This window comes from Haemaphysalis longicornis, unplaced genomic scaffold (genome assembly GCF_048455015.1).
Source record: "Haemaphysalis longicornis isolate Haplotype H1 unplaced genomic scaffold, Haemaphysalis longicornis Haplotype H1 scaffold_9, whole genome shotgun sequence".
NCBI classification, from domain to species: Eukaryota; Metazoa; Arthropoda; class Arachnida; order Ixodida; family Ixodidae; genus Haemaphysalis; species Haemaphysalis longicornis.
The window spans coordinates 143,955,723-143,973,844 of NW_027526460.1; the positions used below are offsets into that span (position 1 = coordinate 143,955,723).

Below are 18,122 nucleotides of genomic sequence, written 5' to 3' on the forward strand. Positions count from 1 at the left end.
GTGGTGGAAACTTGCACCCATGCAGCTCTGGCTGAAAAAAAAAAAAAAAAAAGAAAGAAAGAAAAACTAAACATTTTCAGCGAGAGGCTGCCACGGAGCAGCAGTCCTCTATAGAAGGGTGTGCACTACATGCCACTAGGAACGTGCACTCACTGCTCTTTCTCCTTCATGGGAAAAAATGGAAGAGCATGGGCTTGCTGTCTTGAGCCTGCTATCTAAGAAGGGGCACCTGCTTCTTTTTCATTTTCACCGGCCCAACAAGCACTCGCAAGGCCATGCGAATCCCCTCAAAACGGGTGCACAAGACCTTCGGGCCTCGCAGATAAGACGCCTGCACCCACCACCCACCAAGAGGGTACACCTGTCTGCTGAGGAGTGCATACCGCCTTCGTTCTGCGTTAAGAGATAAACATCGACTGGATTTTTTTGTTACTTTTGTGTTGCCATGGGCCGGGCAATCGTTAAAGCTTTGCTTGCGCAAACCTGTGATTATGGTTGCCCCGATACTAGTCAATAATGATAAGAAACTGCTACACCTTTTTCGTCTGGTACTCGATTCTAACGCGTATGCGATTTTGTGACGTATCTTCCAGGAAAAAAAGTGCGCGTTAGAATCGGGTAAATATGGCCTGTTGAGTGCATGAGTACCTCATAACAAGGAGAAGCCACTCACATCGCATTCTGCACACAAATTAATGCAATGTTGAAGTAGCCTCAAAACGAGAGTGAAGCTTAAAATTGGCCATTTCTGCACTAGATGCCTGCCTATGGCTAGACGATGAGGGCTTGCCTCGAGCTTTTTTTTGACTGCAGCTGTTTTGTGGATTCACAATCCCGTTTAATCCTGCATTGTTTTTTTGCGAGATCACAATGTTTTGCAAATTGGTTTCGTAGAGAAGGGTCTCTCGGGGGAGGGGGGGAGAGAAGGGTACTGGCAGCAGTCCAGGAGGAGGAGGAGGAGGAGGAGGAATACCCTTGCTGACGGCCTCCCTGACCAGGCGGCTGTTCGAGGCCAGGGGGAGTAGCGTGTCCAGGACCACCAGGCGCTCTGCAAGAGGAGGCAAATGGCAGTACTCAGCCTGGGCCCATCCAGCACCACACGCACTCATGCGGGGATACCTTGTAGGCAAACGGCGACTCTGCTTGTGAATTCAAAGTGAACAGTGAACTTGTTCAAACCGTTTCAAATCAAACAGTACATTTTCAAAGGAAAGCCTCGTCAAATTCCTCAAGCTTCACCACACGGTATGCCGCCCTTTTGGGTTGGTTGTGCCGCACGATGCCGTCGGAGTTGTGCAAAAAAGCTACCATGGCTAAGCGTAGTGCAGAACAAAGGGCATCTCTCTGGTGTATGTTGGCTGAAGTAGAACGCAACTTAAGCAAGAAAATTCATGAGCTGCCAAGAAGTGCATATGGCGGCATGAGCAAACAATCAAGAGTTGCCAGGTGATGGCAATGCTTGCAGTAACGTACCGGCAATGCTAGCCATCAACATGCCCAGACTCTTTCCAAAGATTGGAGGGCGTAGTCACATACACTTTGTGCATCCACAGCATGCTCAAGAACCCACATTCCTTCATGGCAATTTTAACATTCTTATGGGACTTATGCTTCATGACCCATGGATTTAAGGGACCATGCAGACAAAGTACAAGTTTGTTTTATTTGTAAGATTTGGTGTTTCATAGTGCCCCCAGCGCTTGTACAGCAGCAAATGATGCTTTATTCACTGATAAATTATCAATTTATGTTAAAATTTTGATTCTCCCACCAACTGTGTGTTTCTTGAGGTCGTTTGCGATGATGTCACAAATCTGGGTTTTCAAGCGAACCTGAATGCGGCACTAGGCTTTCAGAGGACTACAAAGCCTCGTTTACCGTCAATCCTCCCAGATGGCGCCACCAGACCGTAACTGGGCTTTGTCTGTCTTTGTTTTGTTTTTGACTGTATTTGCACCCGGCTTGTTTTTGTTATGGTAGAAAGTACTCGTTTTGTGAAACATGGGGTATACTCGACAAACACGGTCGCGTAAGACGATGTCACTTACACCAATCGGCCGGTGTCGTGTCAGACAACCAGAAAGCGCCATACTGCTGTGCAGCTACAGTGTAGACCGCTTATAACGTATGTCGCGGGAGCCGCAAAAACCCACACTATAAGCGGTACTGCACTATAACCAAAACACGCGCGAATTCAACCACATCGCCACCTATCTCTCAAGTCAACCTATATTTATCATCACTCAAACGCACAGCACTTAAAAACAAAGGCACGGTCTATATTTCGTATTATTTTTAACATCAGCCGCTGCTGCAGGGCAAAAGCGCAGTCTCACAAACGGCGAGCGCGGCTTTAACTTCCGTTGTGTTTGTTTTGAAAGACCATGGCTGCGTTTTTAGAGTCTATAAACAGATGCCGCAAGACGTGATAAGAACGCCAGCGGGATTTTTTTTTTTTTTATCCCACCTTGTGTTCACGATGCCGAAGGCAGCTGCTTATCAGCGCAACGTACTGGTGGTGGGAATCTTCGGCTTTGCGCGGCTCGAAAGTTCGGAAAGGGAAAGAGCAGTGGCTTATCTGCAACAACGTTCTAAAGCGTGAACCGAGTGGTAGATTTGGTATCGCGAAAACGTGCAGTGCACGCCAGCGCGGATACAACTGGCGTGGTGTGGGCGGCGCGGCTAGAGGCGGCAACATGGCGTCGGCACTGGCCGTGAAGCGGTGCAGGCAGTTCCAGTAAGTTCCAGCGACCGCTTCTAACCGCTCGCTGAAATGCCGCACGGGGCGCAAGCGAAGATGCTCATGCAAGAAAAGAGCTAATAATCTGGGCGAAAAGTGGAATATAAACTGCCATCCACGCTGCTTGTGAAAGCGCCCATCAAAAAATACCGCGGTGGTAAGCCTAAACATCTCTGGCGCGGCTCGCGCGTCTAGCCGGCTCGGAGCGCTTCGAATCTCCCTCCATTAGGTACGCGTCTCCCCATTGGTGCAAGTCGTCAGGCTCCTCCCACTCCCACGCGAAGAAGCCACCGCGAGCGCGGAATCGTCGATACGAGCACGAAAAAAAAAAAAAAAAAAATTCACGCACAACGCCGATGTGCACGATTCGTGCTCGAAAACGGCCCATGCGGTTCACGATTAATAAAATCAACTTGCCGTGCGCGGATGGGGAGTCTCGCTATCTCCCGAGATGCATCAAGCAAGGTCAGTTGTGGTTATCAGGTACGCACGAACTAAAGGGTGCCTTTTTTTTTTCTTTGGGTGTCTACGTTAGAGCAGGGCAAGGGGTGCATGCTGCGTCAGGCCGGTCAATTTCATCCTTTCTTTTTTCTTTTGCTACCCTATAACGATGCCTCAGCTGCGCCGGTCGATCAGCAGACCCGCCGAAAAACCGCACTATAAACGGTATTGTGCTTCGGCCAACCGCACCTTAAGCAGTATGCTTATGCATTGAGTTCTATGGGAGGCAAACCGGTGGTCGCAAAAACCCGCGTTATATCCGGTCCCGCACTACAGCTGAACCTCGTTATAAGAGACACTGATGTAAGAGACAAATGGGTATAAGAGACACTATTCACCCACATGGTTGGCTGCCCTATCTTTCCCATTAAATCGACCTCTTTTATAACAGACATTGGATGTAGAAGATTGGTTATAAGGGACAAGTCATCCTTGAAGTTTAATCAATAATCTCGCTTGTAACAGACATTTTAACTTCAGATGCAGTGCCATCAGTCACAAATTGCAGTTGCTTCCATTGTGGAAACACAGGTGGACGACAGACAGGTGCAGTCGCTATTTATTATAACTTCAGCAAACACAAAGTGGTTCAGTCAGCTATGAAATGACAATGAGAAGCCCTGCCAATGGAAATGCAACTGACAGAAGTAGTTGAACCTTACTGCAATTCTTTGGATGGAGCGCGATCACACATGCGGGCTCTCCTACTCGTGTAGCTCCCAATCAAGAAGCACTGCAGACATTGAGTCCGGCAAGCGTAATGAATAGCCGGAGCACACAGCGGAAGAAGCTGTGCGCTCTGGCTATTCATCAGGCCTGTGAACTCAACATCTACGATTCATCTTCCACCAACAAGGAAAGGAAAAAAAGCTTGTAGAATCGGTTGTAAAAAACAGTGTAAATACAGTCATGAAGCAAACCAAGTTTCATAAATTCTGGGACCAAACAATAATTAGAATGAATCTTTCGAAACATGCTGTAGCGTTCTTTTGAGCTTATTTTAGTTATACGGTGCCCACATTGAACTAGGGTCTGATTAGTCAGTGAAAACATGGTACCCTGCTTATAAGAGACATCTCGTATAAGAGACAGAAACTGCTCCCCGGTACGTGTCTCTTATAAAGGGGTTCAACTGTATAAGCGGTTACGTTATAAATGGTCTACACTGTATAACAAGCCTGGTGTGCGCAGTACCAACAGCAGTGCGCATCGGTATTTCTATCTTTACATGTACTTTCGTAACTTCTGTTTACCCCACCATTCATACTTCTTTAAAATGAATGTATGCATTACATGTAAGAGAAAAGAGCTCTTGCTGCAAGATTATAACCCCTGCACAACTTGCGTTTGCTTTTGTCCGCCTCAGCCAATCGCAGAGCTGGCTGGTATGACATCATAGCTTGTGTTGTGGGAAATGAGCTAGCGGGTCACATGGCCATTCCCTTTTTCCTATTTATATAGCTTATTTAAGGGGGCACACGGGTCCTTGGGACCGAAAAAGTGCCAAAAAATGCACTTTTCATAAGCATCATTTTTGAAATGTTCAGGTCTTTTTCTCCCGGTTTGCGAAGTTTTTCCTCCGAAAAGTCGGTACTTGAGCAGTAACAGCAACTTATAAAAGCCCTACAAGGCCGATTCTTCGAGATTCCGACGCCAAAATAACTATTTTTCTATAATTCCTCACTGCTGTGCAACGAGCGGTATCGCAGCGATCTTGGTCTTGTTTGAAAGAGCGAACTTCGGTCTTCAATTTCCCGCCACTGCGGTTCCTGCCCGCTCAGTCGTAGAGTGGGAAACACGCGCCAAAAAAAGCAAAAATGCGCGTTCCTATTCGCCGGCGAGCGCACGTGACTAGACAGCGCGATGCGATTGGCCGAAGGCGGCGTCTGTCGTCTGCTCCATGCCGTTGTCGGCACAATCAGGCGCCATATTGCTCGGGCTCTGACTACGACGTTTGCGATGTGGAAGGCCGGAAGAAAATCCCGCACGAAGAACCCGTATGGCAAAAAGAGAAAGAAATCCAACCTCGAGAATCTCAGAGGCCGCTCCACACCAGCGAGGAGCGATGAAGGAGATAGCGACCGACCTTCCGTGGTTGGCGACGACGCGCTTGTCAACGTAGGCCTAGCGCCTCCGCCGACCGCTCATAACGCCTCTGGCAGTGGCCGCATCCGTCTCGATACAGCAATGTTGCACCCGTCACAAGTGGCAGAGGTGCGTCAAAACGCGGAAAACAAGCTGAACGAGCTTTCTTCAACTGGAGCTACACAACGGAAGTGCAGCCTGTTGGGCGACCCTGACAACGCCGCAGCCACGCCGCTGGACGAAACAAGGTTCGTGATCGTCAGTTTGACCCAGCTGAACGAACTAATGCGCGCAGTGAAATTCAAGTTGTGCTCCGGTGATGTGGAAATCGGCAAGGAGGACAGGGAGTACGGCCTCGCCGTAAAGCTAGTGCTCAAGTGCGCGAACTGCGGCGACGTGTCGACGGCGTGGAGCTCGCCACGCGTTGACGGCGAGAGCAAGGCGAAGCCGTTTGCCATCAATGTTTTGGGCGCGCGCGCCATGCAGTCGACTGGAAAGCAGCAAACGGCGTTCAACGACGTGTTTTCGTCGATGAACATTTCTTCGCGCGGCCTGCACAACAAAACGTGGCAGAGCTACGTGAAGACTAAACTGACGCCCGCAGCTGTTCGCGCATCGCGGAAGGTGACTCCAGATTGCGCACGATCAGTTCGGCAACTGTACGCTGAGCTCGACCTTGCAAACCCGAGCAACATCGCCGTGTCGTACGACGGCTCCTGGATGACGAGGGGACACTCGTCACACATCGGAGTCGGCACGGTCATCGAGTTATTCACGGGGCTCGTGCTCGATTATGTCATGCTCTCCAATTTTTGCGCCGGCTGCGAGCGGGCGCCCAAAGAGAGTGACCCTGCCTACGAAGAGTGGAAGGCAAAGCACCTCTGCCAGAGAAACACCACCAAAAAAGCTGGGGAAATGGAAGTGGAGGCTGCCCTCATTCTCTTTCAGAGGTCGTGGGAGCGTCATAAGCTCAGGTACACCACAGTGGTTTCGGATGGTGACTGCCGCACCTACCTCGCTTTTTTGAGGGATGCAGATGTTTATGGTTTCATTAAGATCCTCAAAGAGGAGTGCGTGAACCACGTGCAGAAGAGAATGGGCACTCAACTGCGCAACCTCCCAAAGCAGAGGCCAGCTGGCTCAGAGAGCCTCAGTGGTAGGGGGCGGCTGACTGGCGACCTGATCAACAAGCTGACGTCCTACTATGGCTGGGCTATCAAGTCCCACAAAGGGGACGTGCCAGCCATGCACAAGGCTGTGATGGCCACGTACTATCACGTGACATCCAATGATGCAGTGTCGAACCACAGCCTCTGCCCCACTGGTCCTGACTAGTGGTGCTGCCAGAACGCTGCCAAGGCCAAAGGGGAGCCAGCCCCCAAGCACCGCTACAACCTGCCCCCCCACGTCTGCGAGGCCTTGCTTCCTGTGTATGAACGGATGGCGGACCACAAGCTGCTTGAGCGGTGCCAGCGCGGCAAGACGCAAAACAGCAATGAGAGTCTTCACTCAGTGATATGGTCGCTGGCTCCCAAGGAGCGCCACGCATCGCTTCACAGTGTGGAAGCTGCGGTCGCAGAGGCTGTGATGCGATTCAATGCCGGAAGCCAGTTGGCATCATCAAAGATCCTGCAGGAGCTCAACATGACCGTTGGCGCACTAAGCAGCCCACGCATGGCCGAAAAGGACCGCCGGCGAACCAAGGACTCTTCCCGCAGGCGGACATCCGCAGAAAATGTGCAGCGGACCCTCAAGAAGAGGCACCTGGGTGGTGCCAGCAGTCAAGATGACTATGCTGCAGGGGCCTACTAGTTGTTTCGTGCAAAAAAAGTACTCCACCTTCTATTGTTTGCATTAAACATAGCACCGCTACGTTTTTTGCCATTTTCTCAAAATGCATATTTTTGACGTATAGGAACTTCTCGAGAGGCATACCTCAGCACGTAGTGCAGCTAGAATGATAATTTTTCTTTTAGCAGGAAGCTGAATGTTTAAACCATGTGGTATGGGAAGCAGATTTTGCATTTTGTGTTTCAGTAATTGTTTAATTAGCATTATTTTTAATTGGTTAGCAGCAGTACTTCCAACCTAAAAGTCAGAATTGATGGAAACTTGTATGTGATTGTAAAACAAAAAAACTGCTTCCCATACAACCTTCTACACAACTTCTAGTATCTATTCATGCCTTGCTTGTAATTTTTTATTGATTAGTTTTTTTTCCATTGTTCTCAAGAACAATCAAGAAAGATTTCTAATTATCTCGAAAACTAAATGTGTTACATCAAAACTAATTGGATATTTGAAATCAGCTAAAAAATCTGAACAAGCCCATAAAGTTTCATGAAAATTGGTTGGAAAACAAAAAAAAAAAGTTTCAAAGACCAGTGTGCTTAAGTGAAGTGTGTGTTAAAAGTGGTGTCAGTATGATTCTGACGAAGCAATCGTTTGAACGAACCAAACATGTGTTTTGTCTTCATGGCCCGTTTGAAGATAAAGACACTGTAGCCCCAATACGAAAAGCTTTACAAACACGCACAAATATTCACAACGGAATAGCTTGCTTATTTTAGAGATACGCCACTTCTGTACTGAAATAAACAAATAAAACTTGCTTGCCAGAAAGCTAGTGCCATCTAGTTAATTAAAACCGGATAAACCAAAATGCGTTTCTTGTTTCTTTTGTGTCTCTGTAAAGAAGCCATTAATTTCTAAAGCAAGCAAACTAGGCTGTTAGGAACATGTCCATGCATTTGCAAAACTCTTCGTATTGATACACAGTGCTGTTTAAGTCCGTATCACAAGTGATCAGGCGACTCCCCCTCAATCTTACTTTTTGTACCATTTTCTCGCTCACTCAGATGCACCAAATCCTGACTTCCAAGTCATTGTTTTCTTTTTTTTGTAGCAGCCATGTTTTTGAACACCTACACACACTAAAGCAAGAAATCTGCAGCCCCAAATTTGGCATTGGTGCACAGCTCTACTTGAGGGCAGACACACGATGTCGCTAACGAACCACAGACACTGTCAGTGTTGATAACAGTATACAATCCGGGTGCACCTGTGGTGCTGTGGGGGCAAAAAAAGCTTTGGGGAAAGGAGAGAGAGGCTCGAGTGGGAGACGTTGGAAGCGGAGCACCGGCGGGGCAGCAGCACTCACGCTGGGCGCTCTTGAAGGTGACCAGTACGAGGAGCAGGTAGACGAGCACCTCCGAGTGGGCAATGTCGTTCACGCACTCCTGGCTCCCCGTCAGCGCCTGGATCACCTGCACGGCACCCGCGGACCCTCAGCAGGGCACAGACCAGAACTCGGATGCAGTGCATTGACACCTTTCACTGCTGCATTGTGTACCCTGCTTATAGCTTGACAGTTCCTCGGGTCTACTTCACACAACTCGGAGCACGGCCAGGGTGTCGGGAAAAACAGCATCACTCCAAAGCACGGGGTGGGGGGGAAGTCAGAGAAACCTGACTGCGAGCGTCCCCTGTGCAGCTACATGACAAACCACATGGCATTTAAGGGGAAGACACTGCTCTTAAAAAAACTTCAACTCTGTGAAACTTGTCAGTCTCGCTGCTTTTCCCCCACTGATATCAAATATGGCCTTATTTTTTAGCTGGTCAATTAGTTCCCGAGATGATTAGAGGTACTAGTTAGCCATTTTTGGAGGAACAATAGACAAGACAGTGTTGGTCATAACACATTCAAGTCATTGCTTTTCCATTTTCCAACACTAGTACATTTTCCGACACTATGAACCCTGGGGAGTGCAATAAGACAATCTGTTTCTCGATGCATCGCTTGGAACTAATTTTACAGCTCATATTAAACACCAGTGGCAAGGAACCATTTTGAGTGCCCACTTCAAGCACTGAAGTTTAAAAAGCTGTAAAATTAGTTCCAAGCGGTGCATCAAGAAACCGCTTCTCTTATTGCATTCACCACTCTTCATAGTATTAGAAAATGTAAAGATTACAGTTTCATGACTAACACTGTTTTGTCTAATGTCCCTCCAAAAATGGCTAATTACCTCTAATTATCTCGGGAACTAATTGACCAACTAAAAAACTCCCACCTCCCCTCACGGGAACCCCTGTGTAGATGCGACGCATAGGCGGAGCGGCGAAGGGACCGCATTTTACAACGCGCATAACGTTGAGGGGACTGCGTAAGCCGGACCCAGTCGATGACGACGTTGGCGTACTTGTAAAGCGGCGTGGACTCTAGGTGTTTGAGCCAAGCGTGGATGTTGCTTCGCCGGAGAACGGCACACGGGTTATATGCGCAGCGTGCCCGAAGGAGAGGAAACCGCGGAAGAGAGAGTACTGCACATGCGCCAGCTTCAGCGCGTCTGCCGCGGCTATGACGCAACGTGCTGTGGCTATGACGCAACACAATCCAATACAATCCACTTTAATCCAATCCAATCCAATCCAATGCCCATGCCCCTCGCGAGAGAGTGTTCGCTATCGGAGAGGAGAGGGGGTGAGCGGCGGAGAGCGCAGCTGGCGCGACGAGGAGAATGGCGGAGGGGCGGACAACGCCGACGAAGCCGGAGGGACAAGGCGAGTGAATGAGATGCTCTGCATCTAAAAAATAATGCCATATTTGATATCAGTGGGGGAAAAGCAGTGAGACTGACAAGTTTCACAGAGTTTACTTACTATAATTACTCGCGTAATTTGCGCACTTTTTTTCGCGAATTTAGGGCCTCAAAAAGGGGGTGCGCAAATTACGCGGGTATACTGCGAAAAGTCCAAAATAACGTGTAAGCGGTCCTAACGCGGACTATACAAATAAGAGAAAATCGAGTATGATAGCAAAAGCGAACGATACTCGTTTATTTAAACGCGTACACAGTCAAAAGTACACAGAAAAGTAGTTGAAAGTACACAGTCAAAAGTACCTACAAAAGTCCAGTCTGGTTGTGGTCTAGTCAGAATCGCTCGTCGCGAAATCCGACTCCGAGTCGTCGTCACGGCCGCCATCACTGCCCTCCCAAAGCGCATCGTCCTCAGTTCCGTCGAGTGCATTCGACAGCCCCGTCTTTTTGAAGCTGTGCTCCACGATGCTGGGTGAGACCATGTCCCACGCTGCCACGATCCACTTGCAGACCGTCTCCAGTGGCGGTCGCTTTACCCTCCCAGTGGGAGTGAGCCCGTGCTCTCTGCTGGCCATCCACTCGACGTACATCTTGCGCACGTAGTCCTTGAAGGGTTTGTTGACCGACACATCCAAGGGCTGCAGGACAGATGTTAGGCCACCCGGAATAACGGCCAGGTGGGTCCGCATGTCACCCAACTTCTCCTTCACACTGTCCACAAGATGCCCTTTGAAGCTGTCGACCACCAACAGCGATGGCAGTCGCAGCAAAGCCCCCGGTCTCTTGCCCCAGACAGTGTCGATCCAGTCCTGCATCAGCTCCTCGTTCATCCACCCGTTTTCTTGAGCACGGATGTGAATGCGGGCCCCCAGCTTCATTTTGGGCAATGTCTTCCTCTTGAAGATGACGAAGGGCGGCAGTTTGCGGCCATCCGCTGTCACGGCAAGCATCACCAAGCAGCATTGTTTTTCGCAGCCAGTGGTCTTGATGGGCACAGACGAGACGCCTTTCTCACTCACTGTGGTGTTGGGCGGCATGTCGAACGTCAGTGGCGTTTCGTCAGCGTTCCCAATCTGGGACATGAAGTTCCCCGTTCGGCGTAATCCAATCACGAAGCGGTGAAACAACACAATTTTCTCCTCGTAGTCCTGCGGTAACCGCTGGCAAAGGGTCGTTCTCCGTCTGAGAGACAGTTGGTGGCGTCTCATGAAGCGCGTCACCCAGCCTCTGCTCGCCCTGAATGCCGCAGCAGGGATCCCTTTCTCGTGCGCAATCTTCCTTGCTTCAAACTGTAGCATCTCGCACGACATGGCAAGACAGGACGACCTCATCTGTCGAACATACTACAACAGCTCTTCTTCCATGGCAGGAAACTTTCCTTGCTTTGGTCCCCGAAACGCCCTCCTTCCAGGTTTGGTATTTTGGAGGGAACTCTTCTGCTTCTTCCAATACCACACGTAGCTCTCGTTCACGTTGTGAAGTGCTTTGCGGCGGCACGGTTCCCTTTTTTCTCAGCAAACTCAATGACACCGAGTTTGAATTTCGTTGTATAGTTATTGTAGCCCATCGCTACTGTAGCAAAAGGTGACTGACTGACGGCGACGGCAAAACGTGAACACAAAGGGAGGATTCCGTCGCAGTGCGCACGCATGAAAGGGGCAGAGGATTCTCTCGCAGCACGAACGCAGGAAAGAAGAGGCGGCAAGGCGACACCGCGGCAGGGCTGATACGCCCTCTCACACCTCCGATGTAGAAATTAGTGCTTCCGACTCCGCGTCTGCCTTTGTGTGTGTTGTGTGCGAGTTCTAACGGCGCAAAAGAAAGGAAAGGAGGAGGAAGGCACACACTCGAGCAGTTTCGACTCCCAGCGGAAGGACGAGAGGAAGGGTGTGCATGTGTCGGGAAGGGCAGAGCAGGGGAATGTAACCGGGTAGGGCGCATGGATGTTCCTCCTTGCCTGCGCTCCGTCACGGAGGGGCGGAGTGGAGGCGCACGCAGACACGGAGAAGGGAAGAAGTGAGAAAAGAATGAAGGGACTATTGGCGCACAGCATCGTGTATCACTACTCCCCCATGCGCCATGCCGCCGTCCAAAGCGTGCTTGTTTGTGCGCACGTGCCAATGGGTTCTCTTGGGCGAGACAGGGAGCGCAAAATATGTGAGTGAAATTTTTTTCTCTAAACTTGGAAAAAAACTTACGGGTGCGCAAATTATGCGAGTAAATACGGTAAACATTAAAAGAAATAGTTTTCAGAGCCATGTCCCCCCTTACCGGGGACACGGGGATTGGGTTGCGGAAATCGCCGAAAAAAAGAAAAAAAAATTCATTTTTGGAAACTGCCCGCCTTGGCTTTGAAAACTCTTATTCTATGCTGTATAAAAATATCGTGCCGAAAAACGACGTCGAAAGGCGCTAAAAAATGATTTATTCAATGGAGGAGGAAACAAAACCGATCGCTATGACCGAAAAACACCCATTTTTGTGGCGTCACATCCGATCAAGGGGCAAAAGCCCAATGGTCATTCTCTAGCAAGGACAGTAAGGACTATGCATCCGGTGCCTTTTAAAGGACATCAAGTGCTCCGTAAACTTTGAGAGCCATTTCTCAAAAGTGCATTGCAGGCATTCCCTGTTGCTCATGGAGAGGATACCACCACAACCACTAGACATATTTTGTTCATGTTTTTTTTTTTTTTTTTTGAATCCTTGAAGTGTTCCGCAGGGTGTCACATTTCCTGATTTTCAATATAGGGCCTTGTTATTTTTTTATTTAGTATTTATGCCAATGCTAGTTGTGTCCAATGGTTACAGGAGAAAATAACGCTATTAAAAAAAAAAAACACAGTGCAGTGTTTCACTCTTTCGTGACCGTGCCCATTCAGAATCGTTCATTGTGAATGATACCTTGGCAGCCCCTTTTCGTAGCGTTCCAGGCATTCCTGGAACAAGTAAAGCTATTTGGAGTCAGCTCAGAAAATGCCCGTTCAAAATCAGTTTTGTTTTTATTTTTGCAACAAAAAGTGATTTATGAAACCCGTTTGAATCACCTGGGAGTGGAAAAGGGGCGTCGTCACCGTGCGTCACTGCTACCAACGAAGAATGTGTGCCACTCGTAATTATTCTGCATCAGCGTTTGTTTTTTGTTATCAGGGCATGAATGATGAACCAGCAAACGACTTTCGACCGTCAGATTTGCACTCTGACAATAATAATCCCAGAAATCGGCTGAAAATGTCAAGCAGTGCCTGTTTGCAAAGCTACTTTATAATTTTAGGCAGTTTTATTGCCTTTGCGCACATTGTTCTAAGTTGTGTGGTAGTTCTACTTACCCCAGGACCACTCGCTAACAGTTTACTACAGTTTCGGTTTCGTTTCTTCATAGCAAAATTCATATTTAGCGCTACTACGCTGTTACCCAACTTCAAGGCTACCTGCCATGGCGCCTTGAGCGTCTGCGACTGATCCCCGAACAAAGCACGCTGCTCCTGATTTCTCCCCACCCTAACCCGCTTTCTGCGATAAGAACTTCAGATGCAAGTCAAAAGATCACACCCAGTCACCAGATATCTGTTCCGACGAGGATAGCGCTTCAAATCGGCCTTACACTGCCAGCTGTTCACCTTCCAGTTTCGTTTCCATACGAGGGTATCTCCGGGGGTCTAGTGTTGCTGCTTAGTTGAACTGTCTACTGGTCTATTCGGACGGAGTCTTCGATAAGTTTTTGTACCCTTTCATTTCAAAAGTATCAGGTGGCGCTGTAATGGAGGAGGCTCGTTGTGCTGATCTTTTTTATCGCGCAACAGCTACTCGGCCAAAGTTTGCAGGGCACGATTCTAGCGCATTGCACCTCATTCCAGCAAGCTAGGCTACAATTGCGAGTCAGAATATGATAATAAAGCTGAACTTTATGTTTTGAGAGATAACTGACCGTGAACGTCAACAAGCATCAACCACAGAGTTCTGTTTTCAACTTCACGCATGTTTTTCCGCATCGCGTGCTTGTCCCAAATATTGTGCTTGCTGTAAATGCAAACCCAGTGATTGACAAGATGCTTTTACGTTATGTGGGTGCCTCTGATAATGTCAAACTTCCAGATTTCTTCCAGGGAACCACCCAAAATTGCACATTTTAAAATGGAGGTTGGGCTTCACCGCATGGCATAGGCACCACGCGTGCTAACATTTTTTCTAATATCTGACAAATGGTTCCGCGCAAGTCGTCATTTTTCTAGCGCGTGTTTTCGAAATGTTTCCCTACAAAATGTATACTGTAATTTTTTTCTACTACCGGTGGTTTGTTAAAACAACTCCATTCTTATCATTTTCTTCGACAACTTGACAAAAATTTCGATTTTGATATTTTTTTCTCAATTATGATGTATGAAAAAATTTTGAAAAACTGGTGTTACTAGAGCGAGGGCAAGAGTGAGGGCAAGAATAATCTGCATTTTGTGTACCAGTAATTAATGCCTAACCAATTCTTTTAGCAGAAAAAAAAAACGTTTTCTTAGACCCCTCAAAATCGGTCAATTTTCCTGCGGTCACGAAAGAGTTAAAAAGAATTCAAAGAATGTCATACCCTGTAGTGTTCTTTCGACTACAATTTAAAAGCCTTCAGAACTTCCTACCATGTTTCGTCACTTCACTAGGCTTTCCACGAGCACGCTACCTGCAAATCTCCGTAACACAAAAAACACTGAAGGTGTCATTATGAAACTTTTCATATAACCATTTGGAGTGCTTTCGAAGGTGCTTACCAAATTTCATTACACTGCGCCAAGAAATGAGAACTTTGTTCCGATCCCCACCTCCCCCCTTATCCGCCATGAAACGCGCACACACACACTCGGCAGCGGCAGCAGCTCACCTGCACTGTGACCGCCTGCAGGCCCCGGCAGCCGTCCAGGCTGAGCAGGCAGAACAGCAGCCGGAAGTGGCCCACGCACAGGCTCTCCAGGCCTGCATGCACACAGAAAAGGAGAGGGGAGAAGGGGAGGGGTGAGAGCGAGAGTGAGGAGTGGCCGCACAGAGCAGATGTGCAGCTTCCAGCTTGCTCCTTTGTTTTCCAATAGGCGGCTCAAACAAGGTGCCCCACGTTGGGCTCCGTGCCAGCCACTCCTGCTGGGGAAGACCCTAACCAGTGTGCTCACCTGGTTGCAGCACAGAGGTGGCGTCTGAGCTGCAACGATGGTCGCTTTCATTTTGAAGAGACGAGGGAGAGGAAACGCGGCACAACTTCGTCCACCCACTTTTCAAAAAACAACTTGCAGAAGTGTGCGGTTCAAACAGCCATTCTTACGACAGTGGCAGGAACTAACCAGTGCCATGGTGCTCTTACATCGGGGTGGCTTTCGCCGAGGGTGGCAAAAAATCGAGCATTTTCTCGCCTCTTGCTTGCACCTCTCGTGCCCTGCCTGGTTTTGATATACAGACCATGCTCAATGCAGTGGATCTGGCAACAACAGACTTCCGGTTACAGCAGACCATTCCTGCTGGTTTGTTTGGTCCCCAGGCATTTTTAAGTGTATAGGTAGTTCTTCCAAATGTCCTAAATACAAAGCAAAAAGATTGCTACCAAAGTATTGCAAAGCCTGCAAGTACGCAAAGCAGCGCAGCAGCCTTCTCATCCAGCAGGTGCTTCGTCATCCTGTGATTAGCCACACCATGAATGTGTGTTGTCGGCTGGAAGTGAGGATACGGGACCTCCCCGAAGGCTCCTGGACGAGCCGTCCTGCTGGCAGAAGCACCGCACAAAGCTGCTGATGACCTTTCCCTGCAAGCACAGGTGCACTGCGGGGAAGCCAGCCACTGCTACCGAAGGTAGGCGGCCAACTTTGTACGGTGCTTCACTGCGCACCATGTCCAGTTTGCTGCAGGGGATGCATTTTGCGCTTGTTTTTAGCGCGAGTTGCTCCACCTTGCAGAACAGCGTCTGTCACGTGTGAAGCCCAACGATCACGGTCCCAATGTAAAAGAATGCTGTGCGAGCCAGAGAATGAGTTGCCAGGCAACAGCTGGGAGCGTTGCCTGTGGGCCTAGAGACGCACGGGGGGGGGGGGGGGGCGGCGTACCGGGGTGGTTGCGCAGCACGTTGTGCAGGGCCTCCAGGGCCTGCTGGGTCTGGGCCACGCGGGGGGCGTTGTTGCTGTCGTCGCCCCCCTTGACGTCCTCCAGGGAGCGGGCCGAGTGCAGGTACTGCGCCTGGGAGCCCACAAAGTCCAGCAGGTCCAGGGCAAACTGCCGCGGGTTCTGCACACAGCGAGAAGAAGCGGGTGGGGTGAGGAGGAAAGAAGAACAACAACAACACAGTGCGCATCTCCTTTTCTCTCTGTTTCCTGCTCAGGCAATGCAAACAGAAGGGCATGCAGGGTGCTGCAACAATACAAGAGCATCTCTAAACCTCCTTCCTCAGCAAGCCGCTATTCCTGCTGTCCTCAAGCTATTCACATCTCTCCAGCTGGGTTCGCTGAAATGGCCTTTCCAATCAGGTGACACTATGGCAACAAAAACGTGGCTGCCACCCGAACCGGCTGCTACTGCGTAGCATGTGTGTAGTTCAGGTACTCTGTGTGTTTTGCCGATGTTTTCTCCCTGGATTAGGTTCCGCAATCGGTTGGGTTTCCGTTTAGCCGTTCTATCTGTTGTAGTGAACAGTGATGCTATCACAGTGATACGCTTGAGAACAGGGGCCAGATTATGGGATGTTGCGTGGGTCCAAAGATGGACTTCATCAAAAACAACATACCGTATTTACTCACGTAATGAACCCACTTTTTTTCCAGAAAATTCGGCATGAATGTGCGAGTAATAATAACCAATGTCTGTGAAGTGAAATTTTTATTGCCAATAGTGAGGTGGCTAAACACAGCAATGCTACTCCAATTACGCTTGAGGTGAACGTGTGCCTCGAGGATTTTAAGGGGAGGGCTAATGCAATGTGCCCTCACCTCACTTTGAGCGACCTTTGCCGGGGGTTATACACTCGTTCACACAACACAGTCTGGGATTACAAATACTGCTTTCGTTCATACAATGTCATCTGGGATTACAAATATTTTCATCGTTAAAATGATAAGAAACATGGCAAGGCTGCAACATTTTCAATTTTACATTTTTAATGGCACTTTACATCGCCTATTTTGGCGGTGCTGTAAGAAAGCTTTTTTCTAGGGGTGTGCGAATATTCGAAACTTCGAATATTCGATTCGAATTTTTTGGTATTCGATTCGATTCGAATGACACTTTTATGGTTCGAAATATCCGAACCACCCAAAACTAAAAAAAAAAAAAAAAAATTCAGAGCGTGTCTCAGCAGCAAAGTGGCGAAGCATATACACGGCGAACGGTACGTGCTTTCGCAGACTGTATCGGTGTTGTTGTTTTCTGCTCGCGAAAATGCTCTGCGCAAGTCCAACGCGCGCTGACACCGCCGGGAAACCACCCCCACGCAGCGCGCGGCGCGGCCGGCGGCGTCAACATGGCGTCGGCTCCAGCCGCGAAGTGGCGCGGGCGCTCGAGCGACCGTTTCTAATCGCTCTTTAAAATGCGGCTCAAGGGAGACACGAAGTTGCTTGTGCGGTAAAAGAGCTGATAATGCACGCGAAAACGGCACTATAAAACATCATCCGCGCCGCTAGAAAGCGCCCGTAAAATATTTGCCGGGGTGCTAAGCCTAACCATCTCCGGCGGAGCCAAGCCGGCTGTCTCGATCTCATCGCAAGTAGTCAGGCTCCTCCATTCTGCCGCGCGCGTCGTGCGTCATTTTCTGACCGAGGTAGGCGCTACCGCGGGCGCGAAATCGTCGATGCGGGCGTGAAAATACAGCGCTCGCAGAGCCGAGGAGAGCGAATCGCGTGCAAAAACGCACCATGCGGTTCACACTTGACAGTTGCGGCGTGTAGCGAGCTTGGGCACAGTGAGTGAGGAGACTAGCGCGAAGCTTTACGTGCTCCAGAAAGGACTGCTTTGCAACATGGGGGTTAAAAAAAGCAGAAAAAATCACGAATTTTTCACGTGAAAGTAAGGAAAGAAATAAACGAAAACTTTTTTCAGCGCTCAATTTTTTGTTCTGTGTTAGTTCATACGAATTTCGGATGATACGAATATTTTTCGCGGTCCCGCGAGATTGGTATCATCGAGATTTTACTGTATCAGCGCGCGGCAATGTGCACGGGCTCGGGTATGCCAGCCAC

The 18,122-nt window shown here is 49.1% G+C and overlaps 1 pseudogene across 1 annotated transcript in view; it reads right to left on the bottom strand.

Moving 5' to 3' along the window:
• Positions 1 to 18,122, bottom strand: part of LOC144152662 (dnaJ homolog subfamily C member 13-like) — a 144,133-nt pseudogene that overhangs the window by 33,797 nt on the left and 92,214 nt on the right. The window contains exons 30-33 of the transcript XR_013319203.1: positions 16,002 to 16,179; positions 14,798 to 14,889; positions 8,487 to 8,592; positions 974 to 1,048 (exon numbers count right to left, since the gene is read on the bottom strand). The product of XR_013319203.1 is annotated as a dnaJ homolog subfamily C member 13-like (transcript). The remainder of the gene's footprint in view (positions 1 to 973; positions 1,049 to 8,486; positions 8,593 to 14,797; positions 14,890 to 16,001; positions 16,180 to 18,122) is intronic.